The sequence below is a fragment of the Capsicum annuum genome, chromosome 5 (assembly GCF_002878395.1).
Source record: "Capsicum annuum cultivar UCD-10X-F1 chromosome 5, UCD10Xv1.1, whole genome shotgun sequence".
Classification (NCBI taxonomy): Eukaryota; Viridiplantae; Streptophyta; class Magnoliopsida; order Solanales; family Solanaceae; genus Capsicum; species Capsicum annuum.
Genome location: NC_061115.1, coordinates 18,471,706 through 18,490,142, shown reverse-complemented (window position 1 = coordinate 18,490,142; position 18,437 = coordinate 18,471,706).

Below are 18,437 nucleotides of genomic sequence, written 5' to 3'. Positions count from 1 at the left end.
AAGATGTAATAGACCCATTGGATAGAGATCTCAACCACAAAACCTCTTCAACCATTAAAGAGAATGAGAAAAGCCTCAACCGAATAGACTCTTGAGTAATATGGGCAATATCAAATGAGGCACACACCTCAATGAAGTTTTTCAAATGTAGGTTTATGTCTTCGTGTGCTCAGACCCCAAATAGACCTTACATTTGTAAGATGTGGAGCATTACATTCGTGATATGGAATACCCCATTTCCCTCAGTCAATGGGCCATAGATGACACTTGCACTCCCCGCAATATAGAGATGATCCTTATTCTCGAGGTATCTATCAAATGAGCTTTCATTGCTCCTATTGTGGCTCATGGTGTTTTGATTACTATGAAGATCACCTAACAAAGGGAAAAAATGACAAACAATGTAAAAAAAACACCACGTCTAACCCAAGTTCACTAACAACGCTGCAATAGTGAAAACTAAGCTTCTCTTCCTGGCAACGAAGCCATTTTTGATAATGCTTAACTTATATCATCATTTCGATGCAAGGCATATTTTGTCAATATATACCCAACATGAGTTGAGGTCTAATCCTTAATAAGTGAAAGAGATCTTTTAACACCTATGTGTGTTGAGAGTTAACTATGTGTTAACCTATAATGCACAACTAAAACAAAACATGAAAGTAAATTGGGGGGTTTGAATGTTGAAATTTGTTGAACATAATCACCAAATCAGAAGGTCGAACAATTGTTAAGCTTATTAAATCAATAGGGATCTAGGGGTTATGTTCTCCTAAGTCGTGTTCATGCATGGGTAATCAAGAATTAGTCCAAGTGTTGACTAAGGGTTTTGGATAGGCTAGATTTAGGGTCTTAGTGTTAACCTTTCGATAAAACTCTAAATTTCACTCATGGATTCTTTCAAATGACTCATGAGCGTGACAAGTTTACCAATTTATAACCTCAAACTAGCATAATTATTTCTAAGATGATGCTTATTAACATAGCCGATTCAAAAAACACCCTTATTACTAAGATAGTGTTAACAAACAAGCTAATTCAAGATGTTGTTTGCAATTAATCTTCACCACATCCCTTTTTCAAGGATGATATGGGATTCAAGACAATTGGGGTTTTCACCCACAATTCTCAATTCAACCATAGACTTAAATCAAAACCCATCACCATTAACCAACTATTTGGACTAATAATCAATATCCACAATTAATAACCTCAAGATATAATATTAGTCACTCATGTAATTAAAGAGAGAAAATACACCCAAATTTGCATGCAATTGATCCATCATAATCTAAATAAGAGTAAACCCAATCTTCAATCTCAATTTACAACCAAAATCCCTTGGAATCAAATTAACAAATTGTTCTTAACTCAAAAATAGAGTACTTCTTCTCTGCCCAAAATTGAAATCTGGAAAAAGATGCTCAAATTGTTCAAGGGTATAGCCTTTTGTAATTTTGGGATTAAACTCTGTGAAATTCTAATTTTTCCCCTTAAAAATTCTCGGCCTATCGTGATCATCGTCTCTTGGTAGCGACATAATTCCATGATCGCGTAGCATCTAACTACGATCGTGCAACTCTAATTTTCTGACTGATGGCTATCGCGACCCTCAGATTGTGATCGCAGCATATGAGGGTCGCCTTCTGGACCTGATCTTCAGTTCTTTTTTTCTTCTTTCCCACTTTACTTCTCATTCAATTTGTATCAAATCGTTTCTATTAGATTCCCTACAAGATCATAAAAGCTGGATATTAATGTATTTCAATGAAGAATTAGTCTCATTTACATAACTAAATCATTGTAGTGTGAAGGAATTTGGATGTAAATGAGTGACAAATTTGACACTCTTCAGTATATAAATCTCAAAAAGTAAATAAGAAATCACCTCAGCTATCTGATGTATAGTCAGAAAATGACACTATGTTAGAGATCACTACTGAATTGGAAAATGCAACAGAAAATATAGAAACTCATGCAATAGAACATGAATATTTTTTCCCTCATTGGTAATAAAGAACCAGAATCTTGAGTCCAATACAAGCCTTAAAAAACACTCATATTATAACTCGAATGAAGTTGAGGAATGATCCTGAATTAAATCCTAAACGTAAAAATAAAACTGAATAGATTGGAGATAAAAAATATCAATGGGGAGGCAAAATACATCACCGCACCTTCATCACAACTAGGAGCTTTACAACCCCAAAATCATATAAAGATGCTCTTCCTCACCCCTACTGGAAAGAATCAATGAAAAAAAGATACAAGAACTACATGAAAATCACACCTGGACCTTTGTACCAAGACCAACAGACACTAAGGTAGTTGGTTCAAAATGGATTTATCGAGTCAAATTCAAGGAAGATGGATCAATAGAATGATTCAAAGCTCCCTTGATTGCACAAGGGTACACACAAGTGGAAGATATAGACTATAAAAAAACCTACAGTCCAGTTGTAAGAGATACTAACATAAGATTTGTGCTAGCTATTGTAATCCGTCAAGCTGGAAATTATGCCAATTGGACGTCAAAAATGCCTTCCTCCATGGTAGCTTAAAAGAAACTGTGTATATGGAGCAACCACAAGCATTTAAGGATCCAAAACTCCATAATTACGTATGCAAACTAAATAAATCAATTTATGGACTCAAATAAGTACCTCGTTCTTGGTTTAGTAGATTGTCTAAATTTTTAATTCACATTGGTTTTATCTATAGCAGGACTGACTCTTCCTTATTTATTTAAGAAAATAGGATATTATTATGGTCATGCTAATTTATGTTGATGATATTGTGCTTACAGGAAACAACGAAGATTTTATACAGGAATTAATAACTTAACTCAACTCGAAATTTTCATTAAAGGACTTGGACAACTTACATTACTTTCTTGGGCTAGAAGTACAATATTTTCCAGGAAGCATTACTCTATCACAAGGAAAGTACACGAAAGATCTTCTCAATCAAGAAAACCTTATAGAAAGTTCTTATTTTAATACAACAATGGCATTGAAATCACACTAACACTAGAGGACTCAAAGCCAGTTAAGGATAAGGAATATCAAAGTTTAGTGGGTGCACTTCTATATCTACCGAATACATGTCCTAACATCATCGAAGCAGTCAATAAAATATGTCAAAAATTAAATGAGTCAACAGAAGGAGTCATGAAAGCAGTAAAGAAAATTCTTCTCTATCTCAAAGGAATAATGCACTATGAAATCAAATTTCTTTCCCAAAGTCATCTAAAGCTATATGGATTTTGTGATGCTGATTGGAAAGGTTGTCCGGACACTAGAAGAAGAAATACTAAGTACTGTATATATTTCGAAGCTAAGTTCATCCTATGGTCACCAAAAAAGCAACCAAAATTTTCAAGATCCAGTTCTGAAGCAGAATATAGGTCAATGGCAAGTACAATGGTGGAACTAGTATGGATTACCTTATTACTACGAGAAATTAAAATTAACTTATATGAACCACCAATATGTCACAACCCGAACCAAGGCCTTGGCTTCGATGATCATCCCGAACCATGAAGGTCCGAGAGCGCTGCTAACTGGTAATCATATACTTAATTCATACATTACAAAGAAGTGTGGAAAATAATACAAAATGGAAATATGGTCGCTTTTTTATTCCAACTAACAATTCAAGTATGAATCCATAAACATTCAAAAACATCTAACACCAGTCTCCAAAATCTCTAACAATATAAAAACAATATCTATCTAAAAATTGGGACAAGGCCTCCAGTCGGACTATGAACTAAAATCAAATAACAATGTTTCATAGAACAAGACCTTCTGAAATAAGGGAGGCTCACCAACTGCAAACTTCTTATAACCTAATCTACTGCTTAGTGGGACCCCAGAACTAAGCCTCAAATCCTAAAATAAGGGGGTCAATACAAATGTATTGGTATGGAGAGCAATCCAAAAACAAAAAAAATATATTTTATACAACATAGATGAGAGCATTTCATAAAACGTATTATCATAAAGCATTTAAAAACACATAGGCATAATCTGATATCTTTCAAAACATATTCTTCAAAGTCTTGACTCTACTCTTTCTTCTCTTCTAAGTTAGATGGTACACCCTACAATCTGTAATTCTATGGGCTATATGGAATTCTTCCTTGACTCGGCGGCTAAGATCCCAACCTAAGTTTTCCACAAGAGTTGGAGTCTCTACATTTCTACTATGCCACAGGGATGTCTCCAGCGAACAATTCCCTTTTTGGTAATATGGACCCGTGTCGGTAAATCACGGTTTTGGGCAATGAGTCGTATAACTCGTGCCTTCTTTGGGTAACAATCTAACTCTCTTAAGCCCAGTTTTAGACTCTTTAAAATATGTCTTCTTCTTATAACTATTTCACTCTTATTCTATTTTCCGGCACATCATAATAGGGTATCGTCACACCCTAACTTGTAAGTCGTGTAACAACTCTACTACACTCTTACCATTTCAAAGATATTATTGACTACCCAAAAGATCTACAATTAAACAAGAGTTCATATTTCAAAATAGTTGAAAACCAAACTATTCCTTCTTCAATATTTTATCTACGATGGTCACTTTTCTTATCAAATTTGAAGCCATTCTCGATGGAAAACATGACCATTTACAAAACAAGTAACATACCCTCTTATTGTCCCATTAAATAGTACAATTGTACATATCAATTCATCAATAGAGACAAACCCTTAGCAGTTGACATAATCAATTTATAATATGTAAAAATCAAGGGATTTTCATAGTAAAAGAGTGAATTACATATCCCATGCTCTAATTTAAATTCATAGTTCTAATATCGCATGATCACATGAAAATAATTCAAGTTTTAAACACCACTTTACAATTTCTACAATACTTCATCAAATCATAGGTTTTTCAATACATGTTCATCAAAATCTTAAAACCAATCTCATATGCATACATATTTACTCGTTAAATCAAGTTTAAAAATATTAAATCCATGACCATGTGTTTAGGATAGTCCCACATACCTTAGGTTCTTTAGTTCGATGAAACAAACCCTAATCTTGACTTTTTTTTTGAAAATCTTGAACTTAGAGGTTGAATTCTTGATATTTTGGGGAAGAGTTAAGATTTAGTTTTGAGAGGATTTGAGTAACCTTTGGCATATAATTCCCTAATAAGGACTGAATCTCATGTTATGAATGAGATAAAATAAGGGAAAAAGACTAAAATACCCTTCTGGACTCGAAAATCATTAAGATGAACTGGGCACCCGACACGTTAAGCGTTGCACCACATCGGTCTTTCAACGTGAAATACGATGCATCGCATTGGTCCTTGATGATGCAATTCCTAGTGCAACACGACCATATCATGTTGGTCTACTATTTTGATCATCCAAACATGTCTCAAACATCGTCCAAAAAATTTAAAATTTCCCCGAGACATGCCCTTAAAACCATTGAATATGAATCAACTCAAAAATCTATGTATCGGGGTTGGGAAGATCAATTTAAAAATTATTGAACTTGAGGGCTTAAACTATGACTAAGTCTTTCGACACTTAGAAAAATTTTAGGCTTTAAGTTATCTATGCATGCAAATATGAATGATATCCAGTTGAAAATGCTATGGGGTATTACACAAAACTCTTTTGTGATAACAAAAGTGCATTGTACATGACTATAAATTCAGTTTTTTATGCTAGCATAAAACACATAGAGATTGACCATCACTTTATTCGTGAGATGATAGCTATTGGAGCATTGACTACTAGATATATTTCCCATCTCATCATATTGCAAAAATCTTAACCAAACCTTTGTGGCATTTTAGGGACAATCTAGGAGTATTTTCAATCATTTTCTCTAGCTTGAAAAGAGATAAAAAGAGTAAGGAATGACCAACAAATACCGTTTACTATCCATACAAGGAAAGAGCTAATCACTTGATATCAAATCTTATTCAATGTTCTGACATATCACAGTGATTTCCTCAATCTAGAATTATATAGTTCCTCTATATCCTTCTGACTATTAGAACCAAATTAGGAGGATGTTAATTATTCTTTTGTTATTTTTTTTGTCTCTCGTGAATTTCTGTTTATATAGTTTCCCCATTGTAAGTAAAAAGGACACAGAAAAAGCCATACAAAGTTTGAATTGCAACTCTGCGAAAGTTTTCTTTTATGAAATAACTACTGAAGTCCCTAGGGTTAAAGTTATTTGCCTAAGCATCCCTAGCCTATCTATAAATGCGCTTTTGACTCCATCAGTCTGGCAAAACTTTTGATCGGCATAGGCTAAAAGATTTTAAGATTTCTTCTCTTCCTCTTTTTTATTGAAGTTTTGACAAAGGTTCTCCACAACACTTGAAAAACGATGGTTGAAAGTAGGTTTCCTTTTAACTTTTTCGCTACATTTTGACTCTGTGTATGTATTGAAATTCAACATGTGGTATAAGAGACCCTACTTTAGCTATGTTGTTTATTATTTAGTTAAAATTAAAGGATAAATTGGTTTTTTGTGTTTTGTTAGAACCTATTGTAAGACCTATCATAATTGAAGTCCTCTGCTAGTTTTAAATTATCATCGCATAAGGGTACTTGTTAAACTGCTGAAATTTTAAAACCGTTTATCATGAGGGTTTATGTGAAATCCAAAATTTATATTGTTATATTTTTAACAATGATTAGTCTGACTTGTCAAAGACAACGGTTTATTTTAAAAGTCGTTCTATTCCTTAAAATGTGATGTCATCATGTGATGTATATTATAATAGTTGTTAAAAGGATAAGACAACTATTTAGGAATTTTGAATATATAGTTTCTTAAAGTTCGTTATGCTAGTTTAAGTACTGTACATGTAATCAATGACATATATCGTGTATATTTTCTTATATGTTTAATAATTTTTTTTGTTTTAATTAGAATTATCATTTTAATGAAGGATATGTAGGCTAGGCCTATTTATTTATTGTACAGTTTTTTTTATTAATATGAGATGCTTTACGCATAGGATTGCTTTGATGTAGGCTATGCCTATTCAATCCGATTTTAACATTGTGATTAATTAACTATACAATTGAGTTAATTGTTAAAGTTAAATACTTTGAGATGCTTCATACAAGGAGTTGTTTTGATGTAGGCTGTCTATTCAATCCGTTTTAGTAGTTGATAATTAACATCAACTTTTAAGTTAATAATTTATTGTAAGATATCATTTTTGAGTTCTTTTTATCATTGTTTAAGTTAGCCACAACATTCCGAGTATATGATACAAAGAAAACAAGTTCTTTAATAACATAAAGTAAGTGTTGAAGATATAATAATGACATATAATAAAGTCCTATTCTCTTGTCAAAATAGTAATCTTACCCCACAGGGAGGTAACTAGTTTGGTTATATTAATTGAAATAGATAGTAAATCATTCTATTTAAAAATTATCCTATGCCCAAAGATATGAATTATTTTTTAATTTTATTTGGTTTACTAGTCTTATGGAGTTAAGTAACTCTATGCATGGGTTGCAACCTCTATCCACAGGAAGGTTTAGAATTTACTTAAGAGTCAGTATTTACATGATTAATTTTGTCGCAGGAACGTTTAGAATTTACTTAAGAGTCAGTATTTACATGATTAATTTTGATGGTTATGTATTTCATAACTTATGTATGTGTATCTTTGTTTTTTAGTTAACACCACTTTTTTCTACTTTTCTATTTAACGAAAATGCTCGAATTTCAATGTTGTCTGGTGACAAATTTACTGAATGGAAGGATAAAGTCCTTCTCTCTTTAAGATGTTCAGATCTGGATCTCGCATTCCGTGTAGAAGAACTACCTAAGCCCACAGATCAAGTACGCTAAAGGATAAGGCTTCTTATGAGCAGTGGGAGCGATTTAATCGGTTGAGATTAATGCTCATAAAAGCTTATGTAAGTGAAAATATTAGAGGTTTCATCCCTAACAATGAAAATGTCAAAGCTTACATGCAAACAATTGATGAATAATTAATAAGCTCTGACACGGCGTTGACCAGAACTTTATGAAGAGGCTCTCAAGTATGACATTTGATAGATGTCGTATATTGTGTGAGCATATTATGGAGATGAGAAATATTTTTGCTAAACTCCAGTTGCTTGATGTTGATATATTTGCACCATTGCTTTTGCATTTTATACTCAACTCTCTTTCGATGGAATATGATCCATTCAAGGTATCTTACAACACACATAAAGATAAATGGTTAATCAATGAACTCTTGACAATGTGTCTACAAGAAGAGGAGAGGTTGAAACATGAAATATCCAAAATTTCTAATTTGGTGTCTCATGATAAGAAAAATCTAGTGAAGGGAAAAAGTGCTCCTACGAAGAAGAAAGACATTTTTGACAATGACACTTGTTATTTCTATAGAAAAAAGAAACACTGAAAGAAAGATTACCTTAAATACAAGAAGTGGCTTCAGAAGAAAGATAATTTTACCTTTATATATTATGAATTTAATTTAATTGAAGTTTCTGAAAATACATGATGGATCGATTCTGCTTCCATAACTCGTATTCCCAAAATCATGCAAGATTTTCTATCTCTAAAGAATCTGACAAAAAGTAAATAAAATATTTATTCTAGCAATAGGACGACATCATATGTGGAAGGCATAGGGACTTATAGGCTCATTTTAAAAGTTTATTTTCAATTTGATTTAGAAAATAATTTTTATGTTCCATCATATTCTAGGAATTTAATTTCTCTTTCTCGACTATCAATAGCTGATTATAGTTTCAATTTTCATTTGTCTACAAAGAAACTTTTGAAAGGTAATAAAGTTTTTGATTTTAAAAATTTGTTTGGAAAGTTATTTAAATTTTAGCCCCTAAGACCAAATGTAATATCATAATTCTGCATGATAAAGAAATTGACACTAAGTGATGTATTATTAATGAGAACTCATTAAGTCTTTGGCACAAAAGATTGAGAGATATCTCTATTGAAAGAATCAAAAAGTTATAAACGATGGAGTTCTTGGAGCTCTTGATTTTTCTGACTTTGAAACTTTTGTGGACTGCATAAAGAGTAAACAGGCCAACAAATCCACAAGTGTCAAAAAGAGTTCTAAGTTGCTTAAGATAACACATACAGATATTTGTGGACCTTTTCCTACCCTTTGCTTGAATGGTAAGAGAAATTTTATCTCATTTACTGATGACAATTCAAGATATATATGTCTTTATCATTTGTTTAATAAATCAGAAGCACCTAATGCCTTTAAAGTTGTTTAAACCAGAAGTAGAGAGACAAATTTAAGCTTAGACCAAAATTGTAAAATCTGATAAGAGTGGAGAATATTATGGTAAGTACACACAGATAAAGGACAAGTTAAAGGTTCATTTGCTGAGTTCCTTGAAAAAAATATAATTGCACAATATATCATGCCAAAAATACCACAACAAAATGGTATGGCAAAAAAAGAAGCAAGACATTAATGGATATGGTAAGAAACATGATTAGCAAATCAAGTTTCCTTATTGAGTGAAGCCTTAAAAATTATTGTATAGATTTTAAATAGGGTTCCATCCAAGTCTATCTCCAAAGAAACCTTTTAAATTATTTAAAGGATGGGGATCAAGTTTAGGCCATTTACATACTTGGGGATGTCTAACTGAAGTGAGAATTTATAATCCACATTTTAAAAAGTTGGACAAACGAACAATAACTAATTTCTTTATAGGTTATATTGTTAACTCTAAAGGATTTAGATTTTACTGTCCTTCTCATTCTCTTAAACTTGTTGAGACTAGAAATGCTAAATTTCTTGAAGAACATGAAGTAAGTGGGAGTGATTCAACTCAAGTGGTAGAACAAAAAGAAATAAGAGAACCACTTATGGTACCTTTATATACTGAAAAAATTGAATGCAAATCAGTTAAAATTTTCATGAATTACCTAAAGAGCAACAAGTTCAAGATCCATCACCACTTGATGAGGAACTTGAAAAACAATCTGCTTTACCTGAACCCATTGTTGAAAGAGCACCTGAACAAATAAAATTAAGAAAATCCTTAAGAGGTCATAGACCAATAATTTCTAATGACTATGTTGTATGTTTTCAAGAGTTTGATTCTGATGTTGGACTAAAAGATGACCCAAGTTTCTTTTCACAAGCAATGGATGGAGAAAATTTTACACTTTGGTATGATGCCATGAAAGAAAATATAAAATCTACGACTAAAAATAAAGTCTGTAATCTTGATGAATTACCAAAAGGAGTCTCTACTATAGGATTTAAATGAGTTCATAAAATCAAAAGAGACCCATATAATAATGTTGAACGATACAAAGCTAGATTTATAGCCAAGGATTTTACTCAAAAGAAAGGTATTGAAAACCATGAAATTTTCTCTCTTGTATCAAAGAAGGATTCATGAAGAATAATCATGACATTAGTAGCTCACTTTGATTTAGAGCTACATCAAATGAATATGAAAACAACTTTTCTAAATAGAGATCTTGAAGAGGAGGTATACATGCGTTAGCCTGAACGGTTTAGTGATAAGGATGAAAGTTACCTTATTTGAAATTTAACTAAATCTATTTATGAAATAAAACACGCTTCCGGCCAATAGTACATTGAATTTCAAAATGTTGTTTCTTCATTCGAATTTATAAAGAACATCATTGATCAATGTATATATACCTTAAGATAAGTGTGAGTAAATATATTTTTCCAATCCTATATGTGGATGATATTTTAATTTCTAGTAATGATTGGGTTTGTTGCATGAGATGAAACAGTTACTTATTAAAAATTTTGAAATAAAGGATATATATGAAGACTCATATGTCACTGGCATAGAGATTCACAGAGATAGATCTCAACGATGGCTTGAACTATCTCAAAGAGTCTACATTGAAAGAATTTTAAAAAGATAGGAAATAAAAAAACTGTTCACCTATAGCAACACCTATCATTAAAGGTGGGAAATTCTCATTGAATCAGTATCCACAAAATGCATTAGAACAAGAGTAAATTAAAGACATTCGATATGCTTCACTTATTGGGAGCCTTATGTATGCATAGGTCTGTACTAGAGTTGATATTGACTTTATAGTAGGAAAGCTTAGCAAATATCAACGTAACTCTGGTCTTGATCATTTAAAAGTTGGTAAAAGAATGTTGAGATATTTACAAGGAACCAAGGATCTTAAGCTTACATATAAATATTCTGACATATTAAAAGTCATTGAGTATTCAGACTTCTGTTTGGGTGAATGAAAAGATAGTCGTAAATCTACTTTTGGATACATTTTTATTCTTGTTGGAGGTGCTGTATCTTGGAAAAGTATTATTCAAATCATTATTGCAACATCCACAATGAAAGCTGAATTTATAGCATGTTATGAAGCTACATCACATCAAGTCTTAAAGTTATCAATTCTATTGCAAGACCATTGAGATTATTTTGTGATAATTCAGCTGTAGTATTTTTTTTTAAAAGAATAATAAGAGTGGCATCCAAAGTAAGAACATTGACTTGAAGTATATGATGGTTAGAGATTATGTCAAGAAGCAAAATATGAGCTTTGAACATGTAAATACTAATTTAATGATTTCTGATCCTATGACTAAAGGTTTACCAACTAATATTTTCAAGAATCAAGTGACCCATGTGAGACTTAATAAGTCATTGTAGTCTTTCTATATTCTCTAACAGTTTGTCTAGACATTATCATATTTGTTATACATGAACGTGCACATTTTGATTTTCATGTATTATAAAGTGATCATTGGATCCAATAAAGTTGGACTCTGAATGACTTGTATTAAGCTCATTTGTAAAATTGTGGACACTTTATTTAGAACATAGTATATATTTTCATACATGGAAGGAAGTGTATGATTAAAAGCATGCCCATCATGATTTTTTGTATTAATACATTCTTGATAAAGTGATTATTGCATAACTCTTAAGCTGAGTGACTATGTGTATGACCATATTGCCTATTTTTCACTCATAAAAGATTGTCTGATTTTGATATGTGGGTTAAGTGGGAGAATGTAAGAATATTACGTATAATATTACATACTAATGAGCCACATATTTTTGATAATAAATTTACCTTATCTCCCAAGTAAAATAATAAACCAGTCATTTACTTTTTCTCCAAGTTATGCATATATAGTATTTCTTTGATAGAAAGAAATAACTATGAAAGTCTCCAAGGTTAAAGTTATTTATCTAGAGTCCCTAGCTTATCTATAAATACGCTTGTAATTCCATCAGTCTGGCATAACTTTTAATAGGCATAGGCTAGAAGATTCTAAGGTTTCTTCTCTACCTCTTTCTAATTAAAGTTTTGAGAAAGAATTCTCCACAACACTTGAACAATGATGGTTGAAGTCACATTTCTTTTTTAACTTTCCTGATACGTTTTGACTCTTTGTATGTGTTGAAATTTAACATAAAGTTCATGTTATGCTTGAGGTTTGAGAAAGGGCCAAGGATATGGCAATATATTGGGGGAGGGGGGGGGGGGGGACATAGTGCTTAAGTTAGATATGACCAAAGCATATACCAGAATATCCTACGTATTGATATGAGCATTATCTTCCCCGTCTAGGTTAGTAGCCTAGATTATAGAGTTGTAACTTTAAATCGTTCTTTGAAGTTAGTGAAATTTGTTTGAAAAACCTACAAATCATAGGTCAAAATTGTTAATCCTTTAAGCAAGAAGTTTTTCCATGATAAATCATGTGTTAGCGTAATCCCCATTCAATTATTGTTATAGGAACCTGGTGCCTAGATAGAGTAGTTGCTACTTATTTATTTCATTTGGAATTTGATCCACTCCCCACAGTTACTCTAAATATGGTGAAAGCGTTGGCAGACTTATTATTCAAATTCTTAAATCTTTCATCAAATATTTGTTTTGCAGATTTGTTGATTTTCAACCTTGATTGAACGTCACCATTTATTTCCTTTATCTCGATCAAATAATCCACTTCTCTTCCTTCTTGCTTTTGTAATTAGTGGAAAACTAGTGTACGTATCCGTGCGATGCGTGGATAACATTAAAATATTATTTCTAATATTTTATATCGAAATGTCTCGCTTGAGCATATTAAATCATATTACCTTAAAGAAAAATTCAACTATCATATTATTTTTCAATGAAATGCGAAAAAAATAAAATCTACCCCACCCACCTTCCACCCCTACCTCGCCTATTTCAAGTTCAGATGATCTACCTCTTTATCTGCTTGAGAAGGCTAACTTGAATTTAAAATAAAATATTCTACCCCCTACCCCACCCCTCCGTTTTCATCCCCACCTACCTCAATCCCTCTTATCTCTAGTTAAATCTATACGAAAAAATAATCATGTTATTGTAAAAAAAAATTATATTTTATATTTTTTTAATTATATTATTCACAATTTAAAGGTAATGATTCCTAATATCACTCCCTCACCCCACCTCTAACGAAATTTATATGAGTAAAAACAATTATGTAATTCAAAAAGAAAAAATTGTATTTATGTTTTACTTTGTTTTATTATTTACAATATAAAGATTTCTGATTATAAAAAATAATGTAAAATGTTATATATATATATATATATATATATATATATATATATATATATATATATGATATTAGCTAATTGTTTCATTACATTCTAAAAATTAATTTTAACCCCTCCAACCAACACCACAAATCCTTAATGTGCATTTTTCTATTATATTTAATTAATTTACTTTTTTGTAATTTGATTTTAGATTAAATTATTTTTTTATGTTACACGTATAAGCAGTTGAGTTTTTTTACCTCACTCATAATATAGAAATTAGAATAGATAAATTTTATCATGTAATGATATATAGATTAAAAGAAGACTTCAAAAGAGTTTAATCTACTTAAAGTGATTATAACTTAAAATTCAAGTTAAACACTTTTACACCTAGAGAAACATAATCTTATCTCATATTCTACGATTCTTCTTTGTGCTCTTAATTTTCTTTCTTTATATCATGAAACTAAGTAACGCCTAAAATAACTAAAAACCTTTATGTAAAATTAAAAGACAATAAATAAATTAAAATATCAAAATATCTATAAATTTATTTTATAATCCTTTTAAAAAGGTAAATATGTGAATGCGATATTAAATACATAAATCAGATAGTTATAAATTGCATATAATTGTATCAATACAGAAAAATAATGAAATTAAATAACATTAAAAAAGAACAATAATATCAAATACATATTTTAAAAATATTACAATTTTTATCAATATAAATTAAGTATTTCTATCTAGTTTGCTTAAGGATTTTTTGACCTTTTATTTTATATCTTTTGAATTTTCAATTATGGATTGCAATATGTTTATTATCTAATTACTTTTTAAAAATTAGTTTAAAACCCCAACACCCCATTTTCCTAAAGTTTGTGGTTTATATTTAAGTTTTCTTTTATTATTATTTTCTTTATCTATACTAAGGAATTACTCAAGAATTTCAAACTTTATTTCAACTCAAATTTTATTTAACTTTGTATTTGAATTTAAATATTATATTAATTTATTAAAAGAAGACCACTTCATTGTTCTTTCTTATTCTTGCTTTTTTAAATGTAATATATAACTTGTTTCTTCAAGAGATAGATATTTGAAATTAAAAATATTTTTATATTGACGAAAATGATTAAAAGAAGACCAGTTTGCTATTCTTCATTATCCTTGCAATTTTACATTTTTCCTTAGTTATTTAAAATTAATAAATTTATAAAATATTAAAAGTAATCAATATGTTCTTTAAAAATATAAATATAGATATTGTTTTAGTATTTATTTTAAATTATCATTTCACGCTATTATAATATAAATAGGATTATTTGTTAACTATTTTATATATTTATGTTTTACCATTAATACGTTTATAGAGTAGAAGAGGACTCCAATATAATCTAATTTAATTTGTTAAGAATACTTATTATTTAAAATTCAAAATCAACACTTGTTTAAGATAAACACTTTCCCCTCTATTGAATATAATTTTATCTCATGTTTAATTTAAATTTTTTAATTCAAATGAAAAATTTATTAGCCTAAGGAATTCGATAATGAATGAAATTATTTAAGGAATGCATAAAATCAAATAACAAAAGTTTATACATAAATGAAAGTCTGCAAGTAAGACCATGAAAAAAAATAAATGAACATTGTCTGAATAACTATAAAATTATTTTATAAGCTCCTACAAAAACATAGTTGTGATTTTTTTTTCACATTCATTCTTTACATAAATAACCTGTTAAATCTCTTCTATATATTTCTAGTCTCAATTGTAGTTATCGATTTCTCAAATAGCCATTTCACATTTTGAATTATTTGCATTCATCATATTTGTAGAGACTTCACCTTCGTTAGATACATTTGTGACAAAAGATAAATATGATGTTATTTATAGATAATAATAATAATAATATAGTAATAATAATAATAATAATAATAATAATAATAATAATAATAATAACAATAATAATAGTAAAATAACTAAAAAAATAAAAGGAAATCAAGCATGAATAATCATACTTTTGTATTTATTCAAAGAAATCCGAGGATGTGTATTACCTATAATTAATATTTTTATCCATGATAAATATGCTTATGATTTATGATAAGTATAATATTAATCACAAATAATAACAATAATAATTTAAAATAATTAAAAAATAAATTAAGGATGAACAACATACCTTGATAGCTACTCAGAGTAATTTGATGAACATACTCAGAGTAATTTGATGAACATCACCTATAATCTCTTTATCCTGGGTAGAAATACTCTATGACAAAAGGAAAATATTATATATATATATATATATATAATTATATGTGTATATAAGAGATCAGAGTTAACTACAATAACAATAACAACATATTCAGTGCATTCCCTCAAAGTGATATTTGGGGAGAATAGAATATACACAGATCATACCACTATCTCATATAAAGTAGAGAGGTTGTTTCTGATAGACTCTCGGCTTAAGACCGAAAAAGAGCACAGGCTAAAATTCAGGAAATGCAGGAAGCTTTAAAACAGACCACACGTGAACTCTGGAAGCAACTAAAATTTGTTCCACCCAGGCCACTTGTAAGTACCTTTGATTAAAACTCAAATACAAACTAACAAATTTGTTAGTGACGATATTCTGATTGGTTGAATCAGGAAGAAGTTAGAGCAAGTAAAAATTTAATATCTAGATTTGCTAAGAGAGCAAACAAAAGAGGGGAAATGCAGGATAATCGTGATAAAAATTATTTATTCAATGTAATATCATCTAGGTTACCTACCTACCTAAATATGCCTACACAACTAAAAAGGGAAAGAAAGAAAAGATACAAATAGCAATGCAAAAAATTTGTGTGGAATGATCATGTTAATGAATTTATATAGATAAAATATTTAATTAAAAATTTCAAAATAGAAATGATTTAACTTGTGGATAAGTTCAAATTCAAATTAAAATAAAACTGTAATTATCCTATTAGATAAAATGTGAATATAAATTGTTAAAAGTGATTATATATAGTAATAATATTGTATTTATAATTATCTCCTAGACTTGTGGTAATTTATTTGTGATAGGCCTGTGATAGCAAAAAGAGGTAAAACATGTTTAGCCAAAAAAGAAAGTTATCATTAACTTTAAATTCAAAAATTGATTAGGATAGTAATTAGATAAATACAAATTTTAAATTCTAACAATAAAATGAAAAAGATAAAAAAAATTTAATTTTAAATACAAATTTTAAATTTAATTTTCAATATCATTATTATTAGTATTATTATTATTATTATTATTATTATTATTATTATTATTGTATACATACGTACTACTGTTACTATTGTTTCCATCCTTACTATTAATTATTATTATTTTTATTATTATTATTATTATTATTATTATTATTATTATTATTATTATTATTATAGTTTTTTATCTTTCCCTAATATGTAAATAAATTCTATTTAAATATATTTTATAACATTTAAATTTTATAAAAGATAAGTTTGAAATAGTATATATCTATTAGATCTCTTTAATTATTAATTTCTATTTTTAAGATAATGAAAATCTTTTTTGTAAAACGATAATTTATTCAAATTCAAATACTTAATTTTACAATTCAAAATTTTTATTATAATATTTTTAACTTTGTCTTAAAATATTTTTTAATAGTCTTAAAAAATTGCTACGTGGCTATTTTAATAGCTTGACACGTGGCTTCTTGTCTTGATTCTAGTTTTGTTTTTATATATAGATAGTTTTTTGGGAGAAATATAAGATAAGGAGTTTGAAGATAAATTATACTTCCTCCATTCACTTTTACAAGTCAATTTTATTGACTTGGCACATCCCTTAAAAATACTTTCAATTAAGGGTATATTTTACTATTAATGATTATTTAGACTCTAAATTTGACTGCTATTAATTACGTTATGTTGTGATTTAATACCAATGGTAGAAACAAAAAGTATTATATAATTCTCTCAATTTTATAAATTAAATAAGTAAATTAAAATAATTATTTTTAATTTATGAACCAAGTAAAAACAACATGCATAGGAAAAATAAAAGTGAAAAACTTTTTGAAATACTGCAAGTAAAAGGAGAAAATTTGTAAAAGAAGACACTACTAAAACTTAATTAGTAAAAGAGACACCCTAATTTAGTAACTAGGGAAGAATTGACATTGTGCCCACTTTGAAAACATATTTTACAAATAGCCACTAAATTTCTTTTTCATTAAATTTTAGGGTTAGGGTCCAAAAAGTAAAAAAAGTGGGGTCCACATGTGGGCCAATTTGCCTTTTCGATATTTTTAAAACTTTGAGAATTTAATAAACTACACCTAACACCCTTCATTTCTTTCAATATTAAACAAAACCTCTTATCTCTCTCCTCCCCAACCTCTCAAACTCCCGCTACTCCCAAGAAAATCCTCTCAAACGTCATTTTTGCTTTTCATTCTTCTCCAACGGCAAAGTACTCCTTTTCTCATTCTAAGGTAAGTTAAATTCAAATTTTGATTATTTGTAGATCCATTTTAGCGATTTTTATTTGTTATCCATTTTTTAGTGATGTAGTATAGGAAATTTTTCCAAATGTGATTGTTTAAATAGTTAAAATCTGAGTATTTTCTAGGTAATTAGTTTGATTCTGTAGCAATAACTGAGTTTTGATTTTGCATATTTGACTGAAAATTTTTCGTTAATCATGCTGTTGGATTTTGAATATTTTTCTAAAAAAAATTGATTCACTTATCGTATTTTGTGTATTGAACTGTTTAATGGTGGAATAATTCCTAGTTATTTTGGATTTTCCATTTGAGCATTGAAATGTTTCTATTAGTAGACTTGTGGTCTATAAAT